Source organism: Perca flavescens, chromosome 10 (genome assembly GCF_004354835.1).
Source record: "Perca flavescens isolate YP-PL-M2 chromosome 10, PFLA_1.0, whole genome shotgun sequence".
Taxonomy (NCBI): domain Eukaryota; kingdom Metazoa; phylum Chordata; class Actinopteri; order Perciformes; family Percidae; genus Perca; species Perca flavescens.
In genome coordinates, this window is record NC_041340.1 from 17,133,393 (window position 1) to 17,150,393 (window position 17,001).

Consider the following 17,001-nt stretch of genomic DNA (forward strand, 5'->3'; position numbering starts at 1 on the left):
AGACAAAACTGAAGTGGACAAAGCCACTGCCTTCAAAAAGGAAAAGCACTCCATAATGAGAATGTACGATGAGAAGCAACTATCACTAAGTAGTTTCCGAGGTTCAGAGGGAACGGAGCAAATGAGGCTCGTTTGGCTTCCAGTTATCAGTCTAGTTGAGTCAGTACTGTACAGTACATTGAATTCAAAACACCACGAAAATCAAAAAATATTTGATAATATAATTTGACACCACAATGTAGAGTTCCCATCAAGAGATGATCAAGGCAAAATACCTAATGGGTGCTTTAATTTTCAATCCTTCAGCTGCCAGTTCCATCAATGAAGATTTTTTTACAGGTTTAGCTAGTAATGTAGAGTCAGCTACAGTCACTTCTAGTGCTACCATTTTCTGGTGTGACCAAATCTTTGAACCTGCATTTATTAATGCTAAAAACTATAACCACCTTATAACGTTATGGTGGACATGTGGCATATACTGTGGTTGCCTATTTATGCATCGAGGAGACACGGAGCAACATTAGCAATTTGAAATGCTTTTAGCTCTGTTTTGGTATCCACCAACTCCACTATGTTCACCAGGTAGGTGCTAGCTTTGCATGTCTGCTGTCTTGTGCTGGGCATGTAGGCAGGTACTATGGCTGAAAGCGACACTGATGAGAGCGGTGAGAGTGAACCAGAACAGTATATCCATAGAGCTGAAGGGAACTGCAGAGTCAGGTGTGCCATGGTGCCATTATTAATATAACATATTTATAAAGCAACTTTAAAGGCACACTTTAAAGATCAAGAAGTGCATATTTAATTTCAGAAAAAAAGCAGGAAAGCAGGAAATGACATGATAAGAATACATTATTATTTTATTAAACTGAGTTGTTATAGGCTGAATATGCATTGTAAATGCTTGAAATTCACCCTTCAACATTAAGATAATAGATAATACCCAGGTGCAGCTCAGAGAACCAACAGGCCATTTTAAGTACGGGATGAATCCCTGTTGTCCTAAGGCCAGTGAAGACGTGCTGTTCATCTCACACTGGTGTCGTTGGTTTAAAGTCTCTTCCCAGCCACAACACACTGTTCCTGCCTGGCAGCCTCACAACAGGACGCAGAACTCATCACGTACACATCAGCACACATACATATACTGTGTATGTGTGTGTGTGTGTGTGTATGGGATAAAGAAATTCAGAAGTTGGATGCTGACTGACGTTCCAGACCCAGTATAAATATTCCTGTTATGCTTCATTGTCTTGTCCACTGTCCCCCAAGCCACAAACCAAAACAGCTTCTGCGAGACTCAGGCTGTAATTTATCCGTTTGACTGGAAAATCTCTAGTATGATTAAAATTAGTTGAATTTTATCAAGCCTTTACAAATTCCCCATAGCCACTAAAAAAATTTAATTTCTAAATCAAGTAATGTTCATAGACTGCATCTGTCATCAGTTTCCTCAAACAGAGCCCCTCCCTTCCCCTCATATAAATGTGATCTGAGGCAGGGATTGTTGCAGATTAATACTAGGGACTGCTTACTCATCAGATATTACAGGCAAATAATTTGGCAATATATGAAGGGTTGGAACCAAAATGCTTAGAAGCCAGTGGAAAATAACATCAGCATAGCAAGATGAGTTTCCACTGTTAATTAATGTGTAAATCCTCTTATGTTGTGGTGTGTAGCTGCCAGCCATCTAACGAAAAGACATATACAGAGTTTATGATCTGCAGTGCATTATGACAAACCATGTACATGAATACAGCTACTGTAAAAAAAAAAAAAAAAAAAAAAAAGAGGTATTCTACACATTTTAAGACCAGAAACAACATAAACATGAACTAATTCTGGCACACTTGAAAGCATTGTAAATAAACATATAAATGTTTGTATGGTAGACATCACAGGAATACAAAAGTTGTATTTATCAGCTGCTTAGACAAAATTATTTTCCTTGTCTGTCAACAGTCAGAGGCTCAGCTAAGCTTTGCTATGTTGTCAACTTATTACAGCTTTACACTAAAATACACACAGCACAAGCCTTCGAGTGCCTGAATTTCAGTTTTAAGCCTTGTAAAAAAAAAAAAAAAAAAAAAAAAAAAAAATTGGTGACAAAATAGGAAATAAAAAAGAAAGACAGGAAGGAAGGAAAATCTAGCAGGGTTCAACCAGCATGGATTCAGAGGGCAGACACTGGTATACAGTATGAGGCTGATGGTCTTAAATATTTTGTACAGATTTTCAGTATTTTTGAAGTTGGCTACTTTCATGCTAAAACAAAATCCAGTTTACTCAGGAATTTTATCCTTGGGAGTGTGAAAAATCCCTTAAAACAAGATTTAGTACATGGGACACTAAAACGATAAGGATATTATTTAAGACTAAGCACACATAGTAGGAAAGACTGTGGGATAAAATGGACTTTTAAATAACCAAGTTGTTTAAAATGAATGCTATTGAGTGAGTAGATTATTAAGTATAAGATGCAGAGTTTCTAAATCATGAGAACATCACTGATTTACAGATACAACTCTTGGGAGTAACCCTTTGAGTGTAGCTAATCAGTTCCAATATAGATCACATAGCAGTGAATCAGTATCACAGTGTTTACGGTAGCTGCCTAACCTGAACATAACAAGGATCCAGCTACACAAGGAAACGCTGCTCACATTTTATGGAAAAAAAGTGATTGGATGTATAATGGATAAATGGGAATGGAAAAATTTGTACATCGCTCCCAAGCATACAGTACACACAAAACTCAAAGATAAGTAATGTCGGTTATATCCCTATTCTTGCATTGTATCACTGCTGACACCAAAGCTCTTAAAAGCTTTCCACTTTCTTTCTGCATAAATTGTGCATATGCATGATGCAAAGCCTGGGAGTGATTTGATACGTTTTTTTTTTCATGACCCACTAAATGTGATGGGCTGGTGTGTCATATTTTCACAGCACATGCATGATGCATTGACAGTAGTGAAGTATAGCCAGTTGCACGCACGCACACACACACATTCTTGTATGGGCTTAAGAGTGAGGACCGGGTATATTTGCTATTGAAGTGAGGACCACCCTTTCTGCTACACTTACAGACAAACTAATGCTATATTTAAACACTAGATGTCTCCCTGACCCAGTTTTCCACCTCAGATTATTTTTAAAACCAAGTATAAGAACAGTCATTGTACCATTGAAGTGAGGACCATTTCTAGGGGGCGCTATTGGGTTCAGTTCTGGCTAGACTATTTTAACTACCTTTTTTCTTTTGCTTGCAGTTATTCTTTGCTACCATTTTAGGTTTTATAACTGACATATAATGTAATAATATATTAATTGGAGAGTCTCTGAAGAGTTGCAGTTTGAGGTTCATATACAGAAGCAGAATATACACTATATATACACACACAATATACAATTAATGATGTGACCATTGATTAGACTACTGCACAAAAGCACAGATGTATTTGTGAACTAAATTAAAGCAATAAAAAAACTTAAGTGTTAACTTTTAGTTATCAGAACATTTATTTCAGTTACAGTAACATCAAATTTGAGAATGTGCTGCTTTATTTTTCCCTTGTGATAAACTTGTCACAACTTTCATTTGAAAAAAATAAACCTGAAGACATTACGCTTTGTTTTAGTTTTTTTTCAAAATGTTCTGACATTTTATAAAAACTATTAAGAAAATATTAGTGCAATTAAGAGATTATTAAAATAAATGTTACTTGCAAATGTGCCTTATTTCTAGGGTTGGGCATCGAGAACAGATTCCTACTTGGAATCGTTTCAAAAATACGATTCCATCGTTTATTGGAATTGTTTGGAGGATTTGGTTTCAAATCTGATCATGGGTTCCAAATTTAACACATGCAAGTTCTGGTTTCCGTGGCGGCCAGGCGCTTGTGTTGCAACCATGGAGCACAGTAAGTAGTGCTCTAGTGTGGCTTTATTTTACATTGAAAAAGCCCTGTTAAAAAAAACAACTTTCCTCTGCCTCTGCATTTGTGAAATAAGCATGTGACCCGTTTCAACTCCACCCCTCAAAGAATTGGAATCGAGAATCGATGAGAACCGAATCAGAAGAAAGAATCGAATTGGAATCAGAATCATTAATATCCAAACGATGCCCAACCCTTATTTCTAGGTTTTGAAACACCACTTGAACACTACTGCACAAAGCATCAAAAGAACTGCAGCAGACATCAACTAGAACATAACATTACATTGCACAATAAAGATTGTCAAAAGTGAAGCTGACTTGTAGCACTCCTCCGGTTTAATGTGACATTTGTGTTGTACACAAAGTTCTTTACATCCTTCCATGATCAGGCTTCCTCCTCTTTTATGCATCACATGCAGTGTTCTTTACCTGGAACGCAGCGCCAGCAATAAACTTTGCCATGTGTTTGTTTACCGCACTCCTCTCTGCTTCACTCCATGGTCTCTTCACCTTTACTATGGGTGGCACTAAAAATGACAGAAAAGACAATGTAGATTGTGTAACCTTAAATACATACTGTACATCTCAGTGTAGATTCATTGACTCTGCTCATGCACAGCTTGCAAACTGTCACAGAAAGCATCTAATCGGACTTTGAAGTTAAGTCTAGACTGTAAGTATTTGGACATATATACAATTTTGTTCAATTTTAAATAGAAAAATGGATAGTACAATAAAATGCTTATTTCAGGTTTATTTAGAGTAGGGTTACAAGCTGGTACACCGGGGCAAACATCTTTTATTGACTGGAAAATCATTCATATGGTTATGAAAACCCCCTTTATGACTACAGCAAGTTCAGAATGCTCCCCAGGATGAAAGCGTACACGTTTCATTGTCAATGATCAAGATACGACTTCATGACCATAACCTGTAGTCTGCTGATGTCTATGGGTTGAAGACTTCAGACAGTCATTGACTACAAATATTAAATATGATGAATTTGTTAGACTTGATGTTCATCGGTCCAATTACTTTTGGACCTCGAACCTTGGTCATTATGTGTTACAAGGGCTACGTCTAGCACACAGTTCTTTATATTGATGCAAACCTATTTAAATAAAAACTGAGACTTAGCACTTTATTTGTGTCGAAGAACACAAAAAGTCCAACTGTCCAAATACTTGTTGTCTGGACTGTATATACACCTTTTTTTGTCCAGTTTTAAAGCACTTACCCATTGCTTCCACTGTTTTGGACTTTTTACATCTTTTCTTCTTCTGTGAGGGCCTCAGCACCAGGCTTTTTCCTGGACTCTGATCTACAACAGTAACAGACAAACATTGGCACCCGTTAGTTAGTGAAATCTCAGGTATAATGGATATTCAGGGTTCATTACTATCATACTATAATTTGTCAAAACGCAGGAGTTTTTGTAAATTTCATAATTAACACCATTTAACTCACCATCTACACCTGTACTCCCATCCTCACTGAGGGGCTCCAGTCTCCTTTTGGGGAGAAGAGGTCAGAATCTCCATCTGAAAAACAAGAGCAAGCTAAAAGTGACACCTTATCCTATGCAGTGTATGAAAGAAGGACCCAGTAAAAGCATTTTAAAGCACTTACCCATTGCTTCCACTGTCTTGGACTTTTTACATCTTTTCTTCTTCTGTGAGGGCCTCAGCACCAGGCTTTTTCCTGGACTCTGATCTACAACAGTAACAGACAAACATTGGCACCCGTTAGTTAGTGAAATCTCAGGTATAATGGATATTCAGGGTTCATTACTATCATACTATAATTTGTCAAAACGCAGGAGTTTTTATAAATTTCATAATTAACACCATTTAACTCACCATCTACACCTGAACTCCCATCTTTACTGAGGGGCTCCAGTCTCCTTTTGGGGGAGAAGAAGTCAGAACCTCCATCTGAAAAACAAGAGCAAGCTAAAAGTGACACCTTATCCTATGCAGTGTATGAAAGAAAGACCCAGTAAAAGCATTTAGCTGTATCTGTGTTTATACACACACACACACATATAATCAAATTCAACCGTTCTTTCCTGTAAAGTCTATTATGATGCCTGTAATATTCGGTTTTTGTTGACACTGTCATGGAGGTGTTAATTCAATCCTGTGTAGCACTGCGGTCATAGTTAGAGATAATGTACTGAACTGAGTTACATTTAGAGGTATTCCTAACATTCTGACCACCTCATGTATGTAAATATGGAGGACAAAAAATAGAAACACCTTTTTGATATAATGGAGTCCACTACAACACCACCTTTGATTATAATTTCAATAATAAGCATGTGAATTGACATATTTATGACTGTCAAAAATAAATTAGGGCAGGGCTGTTGTGTTGGACTGCTGTAGATTGTACAGGTGCAAGTAATAAAGGTGGATACTGAGTGTAGACTACGGCTGCAACCAACAATTATTTTCAATATTGATTCATCTGTCCCTTATTGTCAGAAAATAGTCAAAGACTTGAATTATAACACAAAGATATTCATTTTAAAATTATATAAAAGAGTAATTCTCACATTTGAGAATGTAGAACTAAGATAGGTAGAACTAACAAATCCATTGTTGGTTAGAAATTAAAGATTAATTAGTTTAATTGAAATAATAGTACAAATAAACAATTATTGCAGCTCTAATATAAACCGGTTTAAAATGCACTGCGCTTTTTACTTTTAAAAACATACCTTCATCCACCTCGTTAACTTGTTTCCTTTCTCTCTGTGGGACACTCTCAGAAGTCGACGTGGGACATTTACCTATGAAAGATAACCACGGTCAGATATTAGTGCTCAGTATTCAACAATCTTAGTACGACTTATGTTAATTAAAAGAGTTTGTACAAATACTACTCTAGATCTACTCATGTGTCTGAACTGATAACCTTACACTTTTTTCACTATACCATGCAATCCCACAACCAGAGAAGTTACAAACCAAAGCTTTCAAAACATTTAAAAAAAAAAAAAAAAAAAATCCATTTAGTAATATATAACACAGTGACACTTTGCTAATTTTGTTTGGTCTTTTTAAACACTGACTGCATATATAAACATCACTGAAAAATTTAGTTCTAACGGACAATTAGTCAGAAAGTTACACACTAATGGTAGCAGTGAACGTAACCTGCACATAAGGTATAGCTATGAGTCTGTGGTTTTCCTGAAAATGTTTCTATTAATTATGATATCTGTAACCGTGCATACATACCACAGACAGAAGGATCAATTGTATCAAGGTTCTTTCCCTTGAAGGTGGAGGCGCCTTGTTCCATTGCAAATAGAAGCTTGCTTATCTTGGCAATTTGAAATGTTTTGTCTGTCTGTCTGTAAAAGTCACGGTGGACTCTGAGGTCATGCCCCATGAACCTTGCAACTTGTTCTAGCTCTTGTTCACTCAGATCCAGCAGTTGGCAGAGTGTGGCAACCTGTTTTCTTAATTTAGTTGACCTCAGGAGATCAGGGTTTTCTGCTCCGCTTTTCTCTGCATATTTTTGCAGACAGTCACACCCTCGTATAAAAGGCCATCACACCGGTCTTGCAAAGAGATAGGGATTTTCAGCAAGAACACCAGCTTCATCTCTCCTTTTAATCAACAAGTCTATGGACTCCCTCATTTTGTCGGTCAAGAAAACAGGTACCTTTCTCCCTCTTTTTCCGCGTACTTCTATGAGAGTTAAACGCTTGCTCAGCTCTTTCTCCAGTGGTGACAGGGTTACATAAATGGCCTCGTTTATGGGATTTGTGCTTCCTTTCTTGTAGGCTTCAAGTGTCAAGCGTGATGCTTCCCCTTCACGTCGCTTGTTGAAGACGATGACCTGTGCTAGTACGGTCTCATTTAGTGTCTTGTATGCTGTTAAACTCAGCTGTTGCCTCAATTCCCCTCTTGCTTTGTCTTCTACCATCCTGAGATGATCCCTCAGCACAATCACATTTTTGGTGAGGGGGATGTCCTCTTTTTTATTCCATCTCTTTTCTTGGATAGTTTGGTGAGCACTGATAGAAACATTGTTTCTCCAGTTTTGTTCCAAAGGTTCCAAGAACTTTTTTGCCTTCTTCTCTGCCTGATCATCATCATGCATAAGAGCCTGGCCAATCTGTACCTCTGCAGCTCCTTTAAGACAGAATCCAATTTTAACAGCTGTTGAAAGTTTCCCATACTCATTTTTGCATGGACTAAACTCGGTAAGCCGGTTTACTGCACTGACAACAAGCTGAAATTTTGATGGTGCACGTTTGTTGTCTTCTCTTTTTGTACAAGTTTTTACAGTCCCGGTTACAGTCACTTTATCTTTTTTGGTCCTCTTTTGTTCTTTATTTTGTATTTTCGCATACGTTTTTGTGTTCTTTTTTTTTTTTTTTTTGATTTTGCCTACTTGCGGATCTCCATCTTCACTTGAACTTGTGTCTGTACCTTTGAACTCTTCTTTACGGGACAATTTCTTAGCTTTGCCTGGGCTTTTCAAATCTTCATCATCACTGGATGATGATGCATTCAGAGGTAGCTTGTAATCTGGGTCCAATCCGGTGTGGCTGCATAATTCAGACCCAGAGGAATCACTTCCTGACTCCTCAAAGACACAGTCCAACTGTAAGTAAAAAGCATAATCATGAGAAAGACATCACATTCACTTTCAAGTCCAACTTTACAGAGCCATGCTACCATTATCTTGAAAATGGACTGTACCACTGAAATCATATTTAACACTTGAGAAAAAAAAATTCTGCCTTTTCCAAGTATTTGTTTGGAAAAGGCAGATGTCAAGCATACTGTTTTTGTTTAAAATCAGGATTTTTACTCGTGTTGAAAAAAAGGCTTGTCACAGTTAGGGCTGGGGCGGTATGTATTTTTTTCTACCGCGGTTGAAAAGCAAGAAATTCCCGCGTTAGCGCGGTATACCCCATTACAAGAGTAGCGCAAGTTAGAGCGAGAATGGCAGGGTGCCTTAAGTCAGTGCCTGTGTGGTCGCACAAGGAGAGCAAGCGGTAACAGAGAGTAGAGTACCGCTGTGAGGAAAAGAGAGGAAAGATGATATAAAGTGAGTTAAAAGTGAACAATAAAACAACAAGCTAGTGCTTCACAAGACACGGTGGCTTTATCTGTTGTCAATACTGCCGGTAAAGTGAATGGAGTTACCCCCAAAAAAAACATTGGCTTTTAACTTACATGTTGCAGCCCAAGTGCAGCCCGTCTAGCAGCTGAGCAGACAGAGAGCCCAGAGGGCGACTCGGTCACTCGGCAGTTTGCTCTCTCTACCGATATAAGCCGCTCTGTTTTAGGCTACGAAACGTGCATGCAGGCTGAAATTCAACGTCTCTACCTCAGCTCAGAATGGAGAAATGGCTTTACCTTTCATACCATAATACATGGTATGGAACATTGTGCTCCGCAACTCGTGAAAGGTCGGATTTTCTCCATCTTTTGATGATAACTTTTGTTTAGAAAACCTTGAATCCATGTAACACACAATGTTATCAGATACAATCCATGTCATTAGACACAATGTGCAGTAGGGGTCGGGGAAAAAAAAAACATCGATACAGTATAGTATCGCAATATTTTCCATGGCAATACTGTATCAATACAGAGACGCCAAGTATCGATCTTTTATGATAAATGTGTTGGTCGGTTTGTCAGCTTGACTTTCTCATTTTGCAGCAATAAAATTGAAGTGAGATGAACAAACAGAGAAATTTATCTTTTTAGATAAAACGTTGACAAAGTTTCCTTTTGGGGACATAATTTAAAATTGGGAAAAATCTGAAGTTGGAAAAAAGGTCATAAATTGCAATATATCACAGAATATTGCAGTATGTTTAATAATATCGTATCGTGACACAAGTATCGTGAGGATATCGTATCGTGAGGCCTCTGGGGATTCCCACCCCTAACGTGCAGGCCAATGTTTGTTTTTGCGGTGATGACGGTGACGAGCTCAGACCCGCGGTAGGCGTCACGCAACCGCGGTAATGCGGTAACCGTCCCAGCCCTAGACACAGTCAGAAGACGTAAGAAAATATCATGCCAAAACATCAGCTACGAGTGTACGACTAACTTCCTTCAACCACAGTCAGAAGACAAACCTCACTAAACACCATCAACACTTAAACAATGGGTTTTCAGAACTGTAAATAAGCTACATAAAAATATAATAAGCCTGCTATTTTTATTTAGTATTAATTCATCTAGCACAGTGAAACTGCTCTATAATTGAATTCATTTGGCTGTACGAATAAGTGCCATAAAACTATCCCCTCAAATATTACCATGAAATTGACTTATGACCTCTATTGTTTAAAACTTGAGCTGACATTTTCACAAATCCCCACCATAATGTATCTGAAAATCTCCAGAGAAGACATGACATTGATCCTTTCACCTTGCAGTTTTGTGATCCAGTGTTAGGGTTACTTGGACATTACAGTCATTTATGATGTTGTATATAAATGGTGATGGGTGCTGAGGGTTTTCCAGAAAATAGTAATACTAGCGTAAATAATAATAGGGCTAAGAAACTTAAGTATATTGCAATTCAATGTGCTACAATTAGATAAGAAAACCATTCTCAGTGCATATTTGTGCATATTAATCTTTTATTTCTATACTTTTACTTTATGTACCACATTTATAATATCACAAATACCCACAAATTAAAATATTAACTGCCTTCATTCATACGTCTGTGAGTACAGAATGAGCAGCCTAACCCTAATCTACGATTCCAGAGTCTTTTAACATTGAATTAAACTATTACCAACTGTTCTATTGAAAAGTCTACATCAGGATAGAATAAAGATTTTATAAATGCACATACCTGTGTTTTTCTCACAGCCATCAACTTCTGGACCTAAAACCAAAAAGAAGATTGAAAACTTTACAAACAAGCCATGAGAGCACAGCTACAGCTACTTTGGATTCAAAATAAAAACAGACTGTTAAGCATTAACTGCAGTGTAGTTTCTAAAGTGTACCTCTCTGCTGTAGTGTCTTACAACTACATTTGAACTCAAGTATTTTACAATTGAGACTAAACTTTGCTGCCACAATAGTTGCATTACACTCCCCCCCCCCACAAATATCAGTGACATCCCCAAAATCTCATTAAGATATTAAAGTTTGGAGGAAAGTCAGAGGTATGGAACGGTTTTGAACAAGTTGTGGACAGTGACAACATATGTGTCGGCTTTGTCGAGTGCATTAAGGCCGGTTACACACTGGATGTGTTGCGTGAGCTTGACAGCTGCGTGGCGTGTCCATTTATATTTCGGCTCCCACGTTAACAAGTTAGAGCTTACACACTGCCTGCGTGAGACGCACATCTCGGGTGCGGCTTGAGCTCGCGGCTCAAGCAGCATGCTAGAAATAGAACCAACGCCTATTTTTCACGCAAGCGTGTTGGAAGCATTTCCAGCAACATAGAATAGGAAAATATGTTTTATGTAATTTAGACACAAATACATATTAATAAATGACATGATGATTGAAAGCCTCTAGGTTTTGATATAAATGCAAATATATAAATGTAATTTAAAAAAAATATATATTTTCTAATATTGCATCTGTTAATACAGAACGAAGAATTCTGTAGCCTTTTTGCCGTCAATACTGCAGACGTTGTCTTTGCTGTAATCGGATCAGAATATATTTATGTTTATGGAAAACACCCATGTGTCCGGCGTGAGCGTGGCGTCTGCGTGGCGTTTTCTACGTCTTTTCACAACAGAAACGTGTCTGACGCGGCGCTGCTGCTGCTGCTGGCCTTGTCTGGACACATGGATGTTTCCCATTGATAGGATGAAATACCATGTTAAACACAAATATATACTGATGTGATTATTGACGGCAAAATAAACTACAGAATATTTTGTTCTGTATTAACAGGTTCAATATTAGAAAATCGATTTTTTTATTACATTTATATATATATATATATATATATATATATTTAAATCAAAACCTAGAGGCTTTCAAACATCAACATGTCATTTATTAATATGCATTAGTGTCTAAATGACATACAAACATCTTTCCTATTCTATTTGGCCTGGAAACGCTTCCAACACCCTGGCGTCTCACGTGAAAAATAGGCGTCGGTTCTATTTCTAGCATGCACGGCTCGAGCCGCATCTGAGCAGTGTCACTTCGGCAGTGTGTAAGCTCTAACCTGTTAACATGGGAGCTGAAATATAAACGGACACGCCACGCAGCTGACACGCTCACGCCACGCAGACAGTGTGTAACCGGCCTAAGTGCAGCGCGCTGCTCGCATATGGCAGCAAATAAAATGGGGAATTGGACAATGAACAGACACATGAAGCAGGCTGCAGAAAAGACGATAGTCAGCCTTCAATGCTCACTTTTGTTACTTCTCCAAGCCTGAGGGAGAAGCCCTCACAGAGAAATGAGTTTTTTTTTTTTTCATTTCTTCATTCGGATCCATTTGCGATCCATTCAAACAAACAACGCAGTTTACATGCTTCACTCTTGTTGCATTATTCATTAAGATCATTCTAAACAGATTTCTGTAGTTCAAACAACTCTGAATTGTAGTAGACAACGTCAGTTATAACGACCCACGTATTAAAAAAAAAAAGTCGGCTTTAAATCGGCTCGGCGGTGCTCGTACACAACGTGCACGGGCTCACTGCAATGTTGTTAAAAAAAAAACTAATAAAACTCAAAACTAATATATGTTCACATAGTTATACAAAAAGTCACTGCCTGACGATTAAGTTAGTAGTTACAATTTACTACAACTGGCAACTCCATTCTGCAATAAAAAGTCTAAATGTGCCGAAATAATTTTGCACAAACCACATTAACTGACGTGTGGAAGCTAAAAATAAGAGTTCATAAAATCTTACCTGCACAGAAACAGTTTAAAAGTAGTCTTTTCTTTAGTTGAGTCGCTCCAATCTTTTAAAAGGTAGCTTCTGCTGTATCTTCTCGTTCAGCTCTGAGATTCAACTGCACGCTGCAGGGTGGGGAAGGGCAGCTGCCTGTGAGAGCAGGTCACCTGCAGGTCACCTGCTCTCTGCAGTGTGTATGGCAGAGAGCGGGGGGCGGCCCCTCCCTCTGATGGGCCATTAATTAAGTGAGCAGCAGCAGTCAAGAGAACCTCACAATATTCACCTCTGACTCTCAGGCCTGTTTTATAGTCTGCAGGGTTGGAAATCACACAAGATTCACAACTATCACTGCAAAATAAGAACTTTAACATTAAAGTTTTGCTCTTAAAAGTAAATTTTAACCATATCATTGTATGTATATCAGTGGTTGAAGAAGTACTCAGACATTTTACTTAAGTAATAAAGTAATATCTCATTATACAATGAGATATTACTTTATAATATCTTACTTTTAAATATAATCATATTATAATGACTTCCCGTCTAATGCTCCTCCTGTCTCATGCCTGAGCTCTGAGCTTCAGCTCTAGTCTGCAGGTGGGGGGAAGGGCAGATTTCTGCAGAGAGCTCTCTGCAGTGTGTGGCAAAGAGCAATATTCTGCTGTTCACCTCTGACTCAGGCCTGTTTTACAGGTTGCAGGGTTGGAAATCACACAAGATTCACAACTATCACTACAGTTCTACTGTAGTACTACTGCAAAATAAGAAATGTAACATTAAAATTTCGCTCTTAAAAGTAAAGTTTAACCATATATATTATTGTATGTACCAAATATCAGTGGTTGAAGAAGTACTCAGACCTTTTACTTAAGTAAAAGAGTAATATCTCATTGTATAAATAGTTACAAGTAAATATATATTCAGAATTTTACCTCAGTAAAAAAAAAAGTATTAGCACTGAATATGCTTACAGTCTGAAAAGTATTCACAATGCAACATGGCAAATTTTTGAATAATTATGTTATTGTATTATAATTATTGAAGGATCAATTTGTTCATCTCTATAATGTTGCAACTGGTAAAGGTGGACTTAATTTTATATACTTTACATGGGGTTGAGCTTAATTGTCCCTTGGCCTAATCTATACTAGTATATCATCATTTATTCACTGATTATAGTAAATAAAGGTTGATCCCTTATAATTGTTGTAGAGTTTAAGCACAAAGTACCGGAATGGTAATTACCTCAAAACTGTACTTAAGTAGAATACATGAGTAAATGTATGGTTATTTTCCATCGCTGAACACACAGGGGCCGAACCTTAGAAGTTTAGTTAAAATGAAATAAGAATGAATGAACAGCTTGTAGTTTGTATGTCTAACCCATTTTTCATCCTTTTAATTTAAATTTCTCTCCGTTCAATGTCTATTTATCAATTTATTCATTTTTATAGTATACAATCCCAAGAACAAGCTGCAGGTGCCATCAGGGTATAATGAGATGCAATGAGGCCAGAGCCTCTACACTTATGTTAACACTTTACCCTTAAAGTGTCCAACATTAAGGCCGGTTACACACTGGCTGCGTGGCGTGAGCGTGTCTGTTCCGAGGTGTGTCAGTTTATATTTCGGCTCCCATGGTAACAGGTTAGAGTGTGTACACTGCCTGCATGACACGCGAGGCTCGAGCTGCGCCGAAAACGCGTGCCTGCTAGAAATAAAACCGACGCCTATTTTTCACGCAAGCGTGTTGGAAGAGTTTCCAGACAAAATAGAATAGGAAAAGATGTTTATATTTCGTTTAGACACGAATGCATATTAATAAATGACATATTCATGGTTGAAAGTCTCGAGGTTTGGACATAAATGCACATATATAAATGTCATTTAAAAAAAAAATCAATTTTGTAATATTGCACTTGTCAATACAGAACAAAATATTCTGGAGCCTATTTTGCCGAAAATACTGCCGACGTTGTCTTTGCTGTAATCAGATCAGTATATATTTATATTTATGGGAAACATCCACGTGTCCAGACAAGGCTAGCAGCAGCAGCGCTGCGTCAGACACCTTTCTGGTGTGGAAAGACATAGAAAACGCCACGCAACTAACACACAACTGAAACGCCATGCTCACGCCAAGCAGTCAGTGTGTAACCGGCCTATTGTACCAGGCAGAAAGTGGCCAAGCTCTCTGAGTGCAGGTCACCTGCTCTCTGCAGTGTGTATGGCAGAGAGCGGGGGGCAGCCCCTCCTCCTGATGGGCCATTAATTAAGTGGGAGCTGCAGCAGAGGAGAGAACCTCACAATATTTTGCTGTTCACCTCCGACTCTCAGGCCTGTTTTACAAGTTGCAGGGTTGGAAATCACACAAGATTCACAACTATGGCTACAGTTCTACTGTAGTACTACTGCAAAATAAACAGCAACACTGAATGATAAAGCTGTGGAGGAGGCTCAGTGTCTGCACAGGATGTGAGAGGGAGGCCTGCTAGTCTGTCCCACTCAGTTAACTCACCAGGAACACCATATAGGACACTGATAATTCTCTGTGGAGGCAAACATGTCAGCCACTGGCTGTCCAAAGTGATGCCACAATTAACTGTCCAAATACTGGAGCTGCCACTTGCTTCAGTAGCCCCTAACCATCAGACCTATTGCCTGTGCGACAGTGCTGTCTCCATGCATTCATTTAATGTGAGCAGGGACAGCAAACAGTTTGGGGACAACTGAGGCGAAGGTAGTCATTTTCTGTAAGGATAAATAATATGTCTATTCTTATACTTTTGTCGCTGTATCCTACAGGAGGGTGCATCATTCATATCTCAAATTATATTAACTTAAGTTGTGCAAGTGTAGAAGAACAATAGCTAATTGAACTATGGAAGAAAATGAGATGCACTTCAAATCTGTACTCTGCAGATATAAGGCCGTATACTTTTGATTAAAGCATTTAGTACCAGATAAACCAGACTAAGAGTCTACAGCAGCTCTAAGAGGCTGTACTATGAGAGGTAGAGCAAGGTAACATCTGTACCTGTACAGATGAAAATCAGCCTCTTGGCTAACTCTTGTGCATTTATACCAGTGTTTATTAATCACCACTGTTCCTGTTAAATAAACCAATAAATACACATACATTCTAACATCAGCATGCTAAAATGCTCACAATGACAAGGATAACATGCTGATGTTTACCAGGTTTAATGTTTACGGTTTTAGCTCTCTTAGTTTAGCATGTTAGCATGCTAATTAGCACTACCAGCAGCAAATACAACTGAGGCTGATGGGAATGTAATTTTGAAAATACTTTGTCATAAACCAACAAAAGTATTGGACAAATCAAAACCATGAAACGTATGTCATTAGATGAAGAGTCTGATAATTACAATAGTTACTACAGTTCATCCTCTATAATCTCTAAACTAGCTCACATTAAGTGGTGTTGTGATGAAATATAATTTTCTAGTTTTTTAGTTGTAGTTTGATTCCCAGTAAGTCAAAGGCCTAAAGAAATGTTTAGGCCTTCATTTGAAACTAAGTCTCTAGGATTTAATATATTCATGTCAATAGATATTACTATTATTTAAATATGATGGAAATAGTTTAACACAGTTTGCATTATTTATGTCTCACAGCATGCATATACCCCAGAATAGTTAAATCAGCAATAAAAAAATATGTCTGTATTAATATTTAGAAAATCATACGCTTCCTCTTGAAATAAATATTCTCTTATTAGATATTACACATGTGGATATAGTTTAACAGATATAAATAAAATGTTTTTGATAACCTTGGCAAATAGCCACTACATTCAAATTCAGCCAATCAAATGCTTCTATATGCGCACAGTTTGTTTTTGTTTGTTACTTACTTACTAATTTAATCTGTGGATATATCTACATTGTAACTTGTACTTTGAGTCCCACTTGCTTATTACCTGGTTTACTGTTACATGCAGACAAATCAACAGCAGTGTCATGTGTTTTTGTTTCACTTTGGTCATCCTTGGGCTCCCTGTGGTCCTAAATTCTTCTAATCCTGGTCCAATCCTTACAGTTACCTTTAATATTAATTTCTTACACTGTATTTAGTATAATAAACACTTCTGTTGGTCATTGGCCAAATGTAGATTAGTAAAACAAGGCCTGAAACCAGAGTAGTTTAGGTG

The 17,001-nt window shown here is 37.8% G+C and overlaps 1 protein-coding gene and 2 long non-coding RNA genes across 5 annotated transcripts in view; all 3 read right to left on the reverse strand.

The window, feature by feature from the left end:
• The window catches only part of mid2 (midline 2), a 175,405-nt gene that overhangs the window by 69,291 nt on the left and 89,113 nt on the right, over positions 1 to 17,001 (reverse strand). The gene's annotated exons all lie outside the window — the stretch shown is intronic.
• Positions 4,388 to 5,462, reverse strand: LOC114562360 (uncharacterized). Its single transcript, XR_003693495.1, has 3 exons — positions 5,411 to 5,462; positions 5,181 to 5,264; positions 4,388 to 4,470 (listed from the first exon to the last, which is right to left on the reverse strand). It is a non-coding gene; the product is annotated as an uncharacterized LOC114562360 (long non-coding RNA).
• LOC114562361 (uncharacterized) lies at positions 8,349 to 12,944 on the reverse strand. The gene is made up of 3 exons (XR_003693496.1): positions 12,843 to 12,944; positions 10,793 to 10,825; positions 8,349 to 8,566 (listed from the first exon to the last, which is right to left on the reverse strand). It is a non-coding gene; the product is annotated as an uncharacterized LOC114562361 (long non-coding RNA).